The 13,054-nt window shown below is 39.0% G+C and overlaps 1 long non-coding RNA gene across 1 annotated transcript; it reads right to left on the bottom strand.

The window, feature by feature from the left end:
- Positions 1-10,421: 10,421 nt before the first annotated feature.
- On the bottom strand, positions 10,422-12,491 carry LOC112200783. The gene is made up of 4 exons (XR_002936448.2): positions 12,338-12,491; positions 12,183-12,251; positions 10,949-11,287; positions 10,422-10,747 (listed from the first exon to the last, which is right to left on the bottom strand). It is a non-coding gene; the product is annotated as an uncharacterized LOC112200783 (long non-coding RNA).
- Positions 12,492-13,054: the final 563 nt, after the last annotated feature.

Here is a 13,054-nt window from a genome sequence, read left to right as displayed (position 1 = left end):
TAATTTCTATCTATTACAATGATTTGTCTTCGACGAGATTTCATATTTTGAAATCGTTGCATGATAGTCTCACTATCTATACTAGTAAAAATGTCTTTCTCAATATATGAAATCAAGCAATCATTCATAAACTTGTCACCCATTCGACTGCGTAAATGAGTCTTTACAATGTTCATAGCATAAAATGCTATTTCTACACTTGCAGTCACAACTGGTACAATCAATGCTAACAACAAAAGTAAGTATATCGGTGAATATGTGTCACATCTTTTTTGGTCTGAACCATATGTCACAGATTTGTATTATATATTTTTAGAAATTTTTTATTGAATTTAAAATTCTGTAAGTAATAAGAAAATATGAATCTTTAATTGTAACAAATTCTATTATTGATGTCAAAGAAATTTAGGAAAGAAAAATATTATATAATATTACTAAAAGGTCAAATGTGTGCCTCCTCAAACAATCCCATAAAAAAAAAAACAAACAAAAGAAGAGCACCTGAGCACTTCAGATTAAGTTGAGAAAAAATAATATAAAAATCTATAATACAAATATGATATTAATATATTAATAAACTATATACATATATTAATTTTTTTTCTTCTGAAAATCTGAGTGGGGCGCGGGACCCAGTGGGCCCCTACCTGCCTCCGCCTCTGATTGTTCGAAGATATAGCGAATAGGGTCTGTTCTGTAGACCTCCAAGATATCACGGTCTTTACCAATGGTGAACACTTAACCAGTTTGGGAATGACCTTTGTATGGGTCAGAGAGATACCCAACATCAGCGAAACCTTCCAAAACACTTATGTCGTTTTGGGATGGGGATAGAGGAAGTAGGCCAGTGTTGGCGGCGTTCCTAGTGTGTGATGGGTCTGAATCCATCATCTCTCTGTAGGGATAGAACAAGCCCATATCAATCGTACATCTCAAGTATCGAAAGATATCTTTTACACCAATCCAATGGCGTTGCGTTGGCGCAGAGCTATATCTTAGCTAACAAGTTCATGGCAAATGAGATGTCTGGTCCTGTGCATTGAGCTAAGTACAATAATGCGCCTATTGTACTCAAGTAAGGCACTTCTGCCTCTAGCACATCTTCGTCATCATCCTTCAGATGAAGAGGGTTCTTTTCAGGATCAAGACTACAGACGATCATGGGGGTGCTTGAAGGTTTGACCTTGTCAAAATACCTAAGCATCTATCGACATGATGCTCAAGTTCCAAACTGAGACATAATCGTGTTTTCCCATAATCCTTCATCTCAAAATCGGATTTCAAGTGTTCAGCGGTTTCCCTTAACTCTTTAAGGGCTTCTAATGAAGATCATATCCAACATGAACCGCGATGGAATCCGAAACTTGTTATGGAAACTTGTGGGCATATCCCTTCCCAATCAAGTAGTCATTTTAGATAGCGTTTCATTCTCTTTGAAAACGCGCTCCGTGATCTAGAGCCACTTGACTTGGGTAAATGAAGTTCACCATGAACCTTCATGTATATTTCGTATCTAGATCCCTATAGAGATACGTAGTGACCACATTTGTAAGCTGCATGTTCAGTTATTCGGAAACTACCAAACTGACAGGGTAGTGGAGTGCAATGACATCCATTACGAGAGAATATGTCTCATCGTAGTCGATTTCAGGGAGTTTTATGAGAAGCCTTGCGCCATAAGGTGAGATTACCATCTCTTTTTCTCACTATGCTTTCTAACGAAGACCCATTAGTGAACAGGTTTTATGTTAGGAGATGTTGGCATCACTAGCTCGAAAACCTTCCTCTTCGTTAGAGAGTCCATCTTAACCTGGAGCGCATCTTTCCATTTAGGCCAAATTTCTCTACGTTGGCATTCATTCATCAACGGAGCGTGGTTCGATATCATACAACAAACTCATGTGCAACTATATCATCAATTATGATGGAGTTTCTATCCTACGTCTCAAGTACACTAGTGTAATTTTCATAGAGCTCTATATTCTCAAGAATAGGTTCTGACGTTGAGGCGTCCCCCAACGATAACCATAACCAGGAAGATTCTTATGAGACAGATTTTGAGTCTTGATGATCAAAGGATTGGAATGTGCCAAAGTGTCCTTCGAACCTACGGGCCTCCCACGCATCCTAGCTGGGGCCATGGCCTGTAACGCCAGAGTGCCACTCTCTTTGGCGTTGGGGCCATGCCTACCTCCGTGTAGGGTGGCGCTACATCCTCTTGTAGGGACGTCCTTCCTTGCAGGCTTGTTTGCAGCATATTTGTGTGATTTCGTCACTTTAACAGGGATCAAGATGAGACATAGTGGGGACAGGCCACGACAATTCCTGTCGTTCCTGCTAAACATTCGTGTTCTTATCTCCCTCTAACGACGGGAAGACTGTCTCATCAAAGTGACAACCCGCAAATCTAGCGGTAATGAGATCGCCTTGCAAGGGCATTAAGTGGCGGACGATTGTTGGAGTCTCAATTCCAATGTAGTTGCCCATTTGTCTGTAAGGACCCATCATAGAGCGCTGTGGCGGCTCAATTGACACATAAATGGCTCACTCAAATATGCGTAAGTACGATACTTGTACCTAGTCACTAGCTGTAATGCAGAAGTACATTGAGTGGCGGTGGGTCGTAGACGAATTAACATAGCTGCATGCGATATTACATCATCCCAAGCGGATATAAGGAGATTGGTGCGCATTACCAATGTCCGGACTATCATCGTAGTCGTTTCCGCAAGACCATTTGGGTGTGTACATGGGAACATGATGTCCAACATCAGTCCCATTGCAATATCCATCGAAAGTCTTTCGATGTAAACTCTTTAGCATAGTCAAATCCAATTAACTGAATATGATGATCTGGGGAGTGAGCCCGTTGTCATATGATATGTGCTAGGAGTGTAGCATAAGTAGCATTTATAGGTGGACAATGGCACAACACGTGACCAACGTGTTTACTTGTCAACCAACATCATGAAATATTTAAGCGTCCACAAGTTGGTTGAATCAATCCACAGAATCCCCATGGATTCTATGTAAGAAATGAATAAGTATGTTCATTTCCTTTGCATAGGAAGGTCTTAGTCCTAATTTCCCTAAGGAACGGGCTTTGTAAAACGAGCGAGAGGCTTTAGAAGCAACCAATGAGTATTTTGGTTAGGCCTGAGCGTCTGAAACGCTATTTGAAGCAAGTTGGTGATTGCAACATCACCTGGGGCGCCATCACCATGATGGACGCTATCCATGGCGTTATGGATAGGGACTGCGCCAGCCCTAGGCTAGTGGTGGATAGAGGCGGTGCCCTAGGCAGCTACGTCGGTCACACTTAGTCCAGAAATCAACTTTTGATTCATGCTTTGTTTTGCTCGAAAGAAATGATGTCCATGTAAATTCTTTAGTATACGGATCATCATATCATGACCAGGATGACCTATCCTGTCGTGACAAAACCAATATGTGTCTAAATCCAAGATATCTTCTCTCGTAACTTTATTGGATTTAATAGCTCGAATAGTGACATAAAATCTACTAGAGACACACATAAACTTCTCTAAGATGCACCTTTATTCGCAATCATTAGAGGTATTACAAAGGAGCTCATTTCCGTTTTCTACATGCATTTTCTCATGGAATCTGTCGGTTATTCATAGGTGTGATTCACCCTAGAAGCGTAGAGAGTTTCTGTGACAGTAATTAAGGTGTCATTTGGCAAGTGGAACGTAGGCTATTCCATGTCCTTGAATTAATACTGATGGCCCAGCCATCGTAGTCACAAAAGTCATATGCTTAGAATCAAAATGGAGTCATAAAGAACTCAAAATTTTATTCATAAGCCAACGGAGTTACATCATTGTCTCTTTGACTAAACAAAATCTAATCCAAAATGATAGCTAATGCAAAACAATGGTAGTCGTCTAACTTCTTTCGGTAATTCCAAAATAAATGTGACCAGGTGAGTAGAGAGATGTCGGTGGAGCAAGGCTCGTTTAAGTACCACTAATCTCAGAACCTTCCTAGACATCACACTTACTTTGAGTGAGCCTACTTTGAAGAAAAGCTAAACCATTGGCATTTACTACAAAAATATATGGCAATTGCCTATTACATCTCTTGGAAAAATAAAGACTTAAACAGAATTGGCGATCTATTGATCCCAGCCAGATTTGTAGTCTTCAACCCTTCACTCTAGATCATCTTCTTGATCTTCTTGTTCCATATAGTGAGCTTCTCTTGCTTCACAATATGCTTTGTAGGCGATGACAATTTCTTCACGAGCTCTACAATTGTGTGCCTAATGATCAGATACTCCACATCGAGAACATACATCTCTTTGCTCAAACTCCATTGTTGAGGCGCTTTGAAAACGTCATTTAGATGGCTCTTAGTGTTGGTGGCGCCACCAACATGGCCAGAGGCGTTGCCTCCCTCTCTCTTTCCACGTTTACCTCTTTGGTTCCGTGTTCGCCTATTTTGGCGATTACCTTCCCAAGTAGAGCGATTATATATATGGACCCAATGTTCTAAAAATCGGCCTAGGCGGCGCCTAGGCGCTAGGCGGCAAGGAACCGCTCCGATTTTGGCCTAGGCGTTTCCCTTAGGCGCTGGGCGCCTAGGCGGGGACTAGGCGGGCTAGGCGGTGGTGCTAGGCGGTGCTAGGCGGGGACTAGGCGGTTCTAGGCGGAGCCTAGGCAGTCATAAACCCTAATTTATTCTATATTTTGACTATTTTTATATTTATAATTAATTTTTAGACTTTAAATATTATCATTTATATTATTATATGTCATTAAAATAATTTAAAAATTAAAAAAAAAAACCGCCTAGTCCCTGGGTCACCGCCCGACTAGCGCCTAGCGTTTTTTAGAACCTTGTATGGACCAGAACGTCCCAATGTATTCCTAAGATTAGGGTTTCTCTCTTGGCGCCCTCTCTTTGAGGCGCGACTATAATTGGATTCCGGAATATGCTCTGTACCCACGGATCTCGAATTATAGTTCTTCACAAGGATGTTGTCATGCTTTTTAGCGACATTCATAGCTCCAATAAGCTCTGAAACCTTGTGATTCGTCTTGCAGTAACATCGATTCGATAGTTCTTAGCAACCATCAATGCAGAGATGGGGAAAGTGGAGAGAGTCTTCTCAATCAACATTGCATTTGTGATCTCTTTACCACAGAATTCTATTAAGGATTTAATGCGAAGTGCTTCCGAGTTGTAGTCAAGAACTGACTTGAAATCACAGAAGTGGAGGCTATGCCATCTCACTTCTAGGTCAGGAAGTAGGAAGTCACGGACGTTGCCAAATCTTTCTTCGAGTGAGACCCACAGCCTTCTGGGGTCTTCTTCATTCATACACTCGTACTGGAGTGAATCATCCATATGACGAGTCATTAGGATGATGGCTTTCGCCTTATTTGCCTCTAAGGCTGCTCTATTTGCTTCCAAAGCTTGAGTTTGCTCAACAGTTAGCACGTCCTGGCTAGGCTCGAGAATTGTATCCAGGATTCCATCGGCCTTGAGATGCTGGCGGACATCACGAACCCACCTGTGATATCCAGAGCCAGTTGTTCCCAATGGAGCAAAGTCCAATTTGTTCAGGTTACTCATCCTGAAAGAGAACAAGGAAAAAAGGTTAGTTTCGGAGCATAAAAGGCTACCAAGAAAACATATAAAATTTCTGAGCATAGTTGCTCCCAAGAAATTAGGAATTTCTTGGCGTAATTGCTTCCAAGAAATTCAATTCTAAGAGGTATTGGATTAGATCGAAACAATGACGTAAGTGATCGATCATAAATTCTCTACAAACTCTAAGCTTGGAGATCTCAACAATCTCCAAGCTTGGAGTGAGCACGAACCCCCACAGTTCGGCTTAATTAGGTCTCCCCTATGATGAAGAAAGGGGGGTAGAAGAAGGGAGGTTGTAAGTCCCCGAAAAAGAAGAGAAATTGAATTTAAAAACTCGAAAAAAAACGGGAACGTTTAGTAAAAATTACCTCGAAATAGGCCGCCAGAAAAGTGGCTGGAAAGTTGACCGGAATCGGTCAACAAGCGTTGACTGGTTGCTGACCGGAGCTTACCATCGCTGACGTGGCAGTGGGGTCGATGCTGACGCGATAGTGGGGTCCTGATGCTGACGCAACAGTGGGTCCCTGTGTGCTGACGTGGCAATGGGGTCCAGTGATGACGTGTCCACTGATGTAGCTGCTGACTGTGCTGCTGACGTGTCTTGTCTGTGGGCTCGGCTTGGGCTTAGCTTGGGCCTCTGGGCTGCAGCTTCTCCTTCCTCCTTTTTTTTTCTTCTTTTCCTTCTGCCGGTTTTTCTGCCGGACTTTCAGTCGATCGGTTCAGCAATGTTTTGACCGATTTTTGTGATATTTCTTCCAGTTCCTAAATCTTCAGCTGGAGGAGCTTCTTGTGACAAAATTTGGTGGAAATTAGAGGTCCGGAAGATGGTGAACCGGTTGAATATTTGCTGTGAGTTGTATAGAGCTTCCGGTGGCCGGTTCGGTGGGTTTCCGGCCGGTTCTTTAGGTGAGGCCGCCAGTTCTGGACTCCTGGGATCGAGTTCTTTGATGTGTGAGGTGGAGGCAGAAAAAGCTTCAAGGTTTTGTATTCGGATTCAAGGTTTTTAGCTTCTTGAATCAGGGTTTGGCTATTTGTTTCAAGGTTAGGGCTTCGTGCTGATAACGTGTTTTAGAGAAACTGAAATTGAGAGGAAATCGTTGTGTGTTCTCATTGATAATAAGGGCCTCTTTATATAGAGGATTACAATGCATAGAATCTTAATTGTACAAGGAAATGTAATCATACAATGAATGAATATTTCTAAGATATTCTCCGAGATTCTCTCTAATTAAAACTCTATTACCACAAGGTCAAGTAACCTAAAATTTGGGTCAAACACAAATTAGGGTTTACTTGAACAGAAATAAAAATATAACTAATTAAGAGCCCAAAAAATCCAAAGACATGTCTAAAAACCCTAGGCCCAAAAAGCCGGCCCAACCAAGTTCTCATCACCTCCCTTGTGCAAGACCGTCACGACGTTCTGGTTGAAGAGATTGTTGATTTATCAATTCATGCGTGATACTCTGTATGCTCATTCAAATTGTCTTCCTTAGTTTCCATACTTTGGCAGAAACGCAATTGTTCATGCAATATTCACAGAACATCCACTTTTGGCATCAAACAACTATTGCTATTAATTTCCAGTTAATTAGAATGGATCGAGGCATCAAACAGCTATGATTCATATGTATCGTTGCTATCACTTGAATACAAAAATCCCTATACTAGTCGGTAACCATTTCAACTTCAACAACCAGTCTCAGAGGGAGTCAGGCTTTTACATTTGATGGGGCCTATAAATTTTTTTACGTTGCATGCAGATATAGAAAGAAAATTAAAGCAATCGTTAGAGAGAACAAAACTTATTGTATCATTGTTTGTACCTATTTTTGGTAAACCGGCCCGTAAATCAATTGGCCGATACATGAGGAAAATATAGTGCTTTTCTTGTTGATACTCGATAAATTTCATATTTATGAGATTTTATTAGATATTAACTTTTGGAGAAGAAATGAGAAGAGAAGGAAATAACGGCGATAATTATTCTTTGATATAATTAATGCCGAGATTTTATTGAGTTTGAAGGCATTGAAGACAATTTTGCAGAAATTAAAACAAATCAAATATAGTGGCGCCGTAAGAAGGAAGTAGTAATAGTGCGGTTAAGGAATGAAGTAATATGGAGCATATCTTAATTTCGGTCATTAAGATCGAAATTCATTTAATTTAATTGTAATTTATTTCCTAAACCTTATGTATGTGATTGTATAAATACGACCCTCCTAGGTCATTGTAAAAGGTCCCCGACCAACACAACTCAAAATCAATGCATCAAATTCTCTACAATATCAATCTTTTCATTCTTTCTCTAGCCTACTTTAATTTTTGTCGCTTTATTTACCTTCCGCACTTTATCTTTATGCAATTTACTCTTCAGTCTCTTTAAATTTCATGCAATTTAATTAATTCGCATTTAGATTCTTGTTCTTTCACTTTTGGCACTTTACTTTCTGCAACCTATATCAAAAAATAAAAAAGAGAAGCAGCATCGGTGAAGACGCCGAAAGTCCTTACACCAAAGGCAAGAGAACCCAGCGGCTGAGACGGTTCCTTCCTCGGCCCACAGTCACTTGAAAGAAGTCAGATCAAGTGCAAATCTTATCAAAACCTCTCTCGGCCAATTGGCAGCGAGTTGGCACGCCTGCGTATCAAGAAGGACAATTGGACTGCAAGTCTCTCGGCCTCTAATTTTGGCCGAGACGATTTTGAGGCAAACATTTTTTGGCACGCCCAGTTGGACACTAATGTTTTAGGCGTATTCACAATGAGTTTCTTTGAGCCGAATTCAAACGGCTCAAGTTCAATAGATGGTGTTAATGGGAGGTATAGTTATGTTGCGTGCAAAAGTTTTGTTGATTTCAATAGCCACGCCGCATGGAATTTACAAACACCCAAAACGCAACCTCAATATTGTTGCATTTTTGACAAGGAGGTTGATTTTCCTCCAGATGGTGAGCCCGAATTTGATTTCGACATTGAGCCTATTTATGAGACATATGAAGATGACGGAATTCATAGCTTTGATCCACTCGGTGGGCTAATGCACCATCAAGAAGTTGATTATTTAAGTGAGGAGCTTGTACACTTTGACATGATTGTCGGAGATAAAACCGACCTAGAAAAATCAAAATCGGCCAAGTTTGAAATGAAAGATGAAGTGGGTCATTTAAATACACTTGGTGAGGTTCAACGTTCAGCCTACTTAGTGGTTGAAGTTCAAGAAATTATAAGTTATTCAAATTCAATGTTACAGTGCCTCCAATTGCTTGAATCAAAGGCCACAAACAAAGGAAATTCCAAGTTTGCAGTAAAACATCGTTGGCCTCCTCCAAATTGACCACGATAATTTTTACGTTATGTTTTCTTGCTTTTGTTTCTAAAAAAAAAAAAGCGATTTTTACGGCCAAAAGAAAGTAAAACGGTCGAGTGCTTTTATAAAAAGGAGAAGTTGGTGATGCATGGTTGTAAAAACAGTAAGCATGATAGCTTATTAATTGTGGAATGGAGACGTGTAGCCAATAAAGATATGAATCTCATTTCAATTTTCAATTGCAAAAGTGCTATCATGCAGCAAGCATTTGTAAATTTGAAAGTTTTGGAGCTAAACATTTATAAGCATACCACCAAGAGGAGAAAGAATTGTTTGTCGGCACCCGTCTTGTGATTCTGCAGCCGTAAAAGGCCATGGTTCTCTATGATTATGGCTGGAAAATATTTTTGATGTTAGGCCAGGAGCAATTTTCTTCTCTTGCCCAAGAGTTCACTCGACAACGAGGCCGACATTATTCACTAGTTCCTTAACCACTAGGCTCAAGCTGAGGCTCAAGGAACTAGGGGGGCTATGTTTGTACCTATTTTTGGTAAACCAGCCAGTAAATCAATTGGCCGATAGATGAGGAAAATATAGTGCTTTTCTTGTTGATACTCGATAAATTCCATATTTATGAGATTTTATTAGATATTAACTTTTGGAGAAGAAATGAAAAGAGAAGGAAATAACGGCGATAATTATTCTTTGATATAATTAATGCCGAGATTTTATTGAGTTTAGAGGCATTGAAGACAATTTTGCAGAAATTAAAACAAATCAAATATAGTGGCGCCGTAAGAAGGAAGTAGTAATAGTGCGGTTAAGAAATGAAGTAATATGGAGCATATCTTAATTTCGGTCATTAAGATCGATATTCATTTAATTTAATTGTAATTTATTTCCTAAACCTTATGTATGTGATTGTATAAATACGACCCTCCTAGGTCATTGTAAAAGGTCTCCGACCAACACAACTCAAAATCAATACATCAAATTCTCTACAATATCTAGGCCAAAAAAGCTAACAGACAACGGACCAAAATCATTGTGTGATTTGGACGATCTCCGTTGTGTATCGGAGCGTTGTGTGATGAAAAATCACACAACGGTGTTGCACCGTTGTATGACATAAAAACAGTCAACATATTTTTGTTATAAGTGTTGTGCCTTCCCTCGACAGATGCTAGGTAGAGCTGCTACGCAGCCATGCTATGTGTGGCAAGTGTATGCTTCAGACAACAAAACTTGTTTTCAAACTGTTGTTGGTTAAGCTCGTCAGACAACATGCCTTTGAATTTTACTGTTGTGTGATTGCTCCTCCCACTTCAGTTTTTAGACTATGACTGTTGCATGATTTAATTTCACACAACTAAATTTTGGTGTGTTATAAGAAGTCTGTTGTGTGAATTGTTGCTCGATTGTTATGTAATAATCCGAATTTTGCATAATTAATACTCCATTGTTATCTAAATAATAGTATCGATCCATATTAGAAAGAAATCTGAATGCAATTCATCAATTCAAGTACTCCAATCCATACATTAAAGCATCAAATGTACCATAAACATAGTATTTCTCAATCATTCATACATTAAAACACAAGAACAACATTGAGAACAATATCACTAAAGGCTGAACAGCTACTCTTCCTTGAACCTCTTCTTCACTTCATCCAAGCTTTCAATGTCTCATATAAATGACTTTATCTCAATGTTTTCAAATACCTAGCAAATCAATAATCTCAACTGCAATAGTATTCCAATCAATCTTTGGAAACATTTGCGCTCCCCAGAAACAAAAAGTTCTTCTAATTTCCTGCACACCGTAAACATCTAACTTTAGAGTCAAACAAAAGAGCAGAATTGAACTACCTTCAAGTACAATGAATCATTAACTAATGAGTAAAATTTTATATATATGTACGCTTAATTATAGATATAGAAATACATGGAACTATTCAATAAACCAAGATCAGTAATTGAAAAGCAAACACCAACTAAGATGAAGATCACTTACACGTAACGTAGACTAAGCAAACTCCACCCAAATGCCCACCAATCTTTCAGCTTAAGACAAATATATCAATTCCATTAGTACTCAGTGTTAACTCCCAGATTTGATTACCAAACTGCCCAAAATGGGATTCTTTTGAAACCCTTAAAATGATAGGAATCCTCTTAAGACACTTACTTCTGCCACTCAAACCCAGATGGGCATGGGTTGAACAAATAAGGAGCAAAAAGCCAAGAAAGTGCCATGAACCAACTGGTCATTGTAAGAAGAATGTATGATAGAGCACTGCCGTCATCATATCCATAAGCAAGGTACACTATGAACAAAAGAACTACTTCCAACCTGCAAACCAGAAGGAAAATAAATGATCAGTACACATACAAAACCTCCAAATCAATTTTCCTTTATAGGAAGCACATATTTCTTTGCTAACAAAGAAAAATATGGATTATACCTTTTTTTTAATGCATTATCTCTTGATATATCACTAAACTGCACATGATAATTGACCATGTCTATGTTGTGAAACAACATTGCTAGGAGATTATACTTGAATAAATTAACTTGCAAGTAAAAAATTAGAAATATCCCAACATATCTGCCAAATTTTATTACTTCCCAACCTTCCTAGATGCTATAGCAATATAGAATTTCATAATTCACCATTATATAGTGCAACTTGTCAAAAAGAGAAGAGCGAAGAGAAAGAACAGGAATCACACCCTTGGATAAAATGACTGCGGAAGTAAAGCCTGTAATTCTCTGTAAACTTAGTATGCCGGACTACAAATCCCTTGCCAATTGCTTGATAGTATTAAAAAAAATAAGCACAAGCCCAATTGACGAAAATCCCAAACTAAAAACAAAACCACTCAAGAGCAATCAAATCAAAACCACTCAAGAGCAATCAAATCAAAACTACTTGCCCTCTGTGTGTTTCCTCAGATTCTACATCTAAAAAGACATGACTATACCCTCAGATTCAGCTAATTCAGCTACTTTGCTCAACTAATAGAATAACTTATTTTCATTCCTTGTGACTCCTAATGGGTTTCCACCATAAAAATGTGCAAAAGGAACAAACTTGATCCTTGGATTCAGCTACTTTGATCTTCATATACACAAACAAATTAACTTATTTGCATTCCTAGTGAATCCTAATGGGTTTTCTCCACAAATCTATGCACAGATTCATAACACGAAAGTAAAAAGGTAAAAGATCTGGGGAAAAAATTACCTTATGAGGTGACTTGGGGACCTTTCTGGGAGGCTTGGGACGGGTACAGCTCACATGAGGCCTACCATACTATGGATCCCAAAGTCAGAGAAAAATAAAAACAAGACAGATGTGATGCAAAGCTAAAAATCTTCCACTGGTAAGACCAAACTGACCCATTTGAAGCTAGAATGCCTTGGTCGAATAGTGGCTAGCGGTCCTTAGATAGATAAAAGGAAATCCCCAAGCTCAAAGATGTACGCAGGCTAATTTCTTTTACCATCTCTATATATGTAATGAGTACTTGCTGTATGCTTACTATAAAGTAACAAAACAAGAGTTATCGAGAACTTCTTTTCATATTGTCCTACTTACTGTAAAAAGACAGGTAGGATAACCAAAAGAAAGGTAAAGGTAGTAGACCACAGAAGTCCATCTTGTACTAATGGGCATTCCAGCCAAATTTACAACACCAATTGAACCTCGAATGCTATCTTTCCACTCTGGCTCCTCTGCAATTACGATTCCTGGAAAGTTCCCGACTACAAATATAGCAAGAAAACATTCACGTATGTAACCAAATTATCTAAAAAGAAGGTACAGACAAGATTAGATTCATATTACCAGAAAAATAAAAGCAGTGACATTTCACAAAGAAACCAAGAGTTTTCTGGAAGTTAAATTTGGTGTTAATTTTAATTTGTGTACTTATATAATAGTGTGGTAGATTAGCAACATTCCAATTCCAATCGAAAATTGTTTGTGTTACTCGTCTATGATCCTTCCAAGCCTAAAGCCTTAAGCTATTAGTAAGCAACTCCAGAATGCATATCAAGTGCAATTCAACTCTATGCACTGACACTAACATGTACACCCACAAAACTGAACCCAAT

This window comes from Rosa chinensis, chromosome 4, assembly GCF_002994745.2.
Source record: "Rosa chinensis cultivar Old Blush chromosome 4, RchiOBHm-V2, whole genome shotgun sequence".
NCBI classification, from domain to species: Eukaryota; Viridiplantae; Streptophyta; class Magnoliopsida; order Rosales; family Rosaceae; genus Rosa; species Rosa chinensis.
This window is presented reverse-complemented; position numbering and strand designations above follow the sequence as displayed.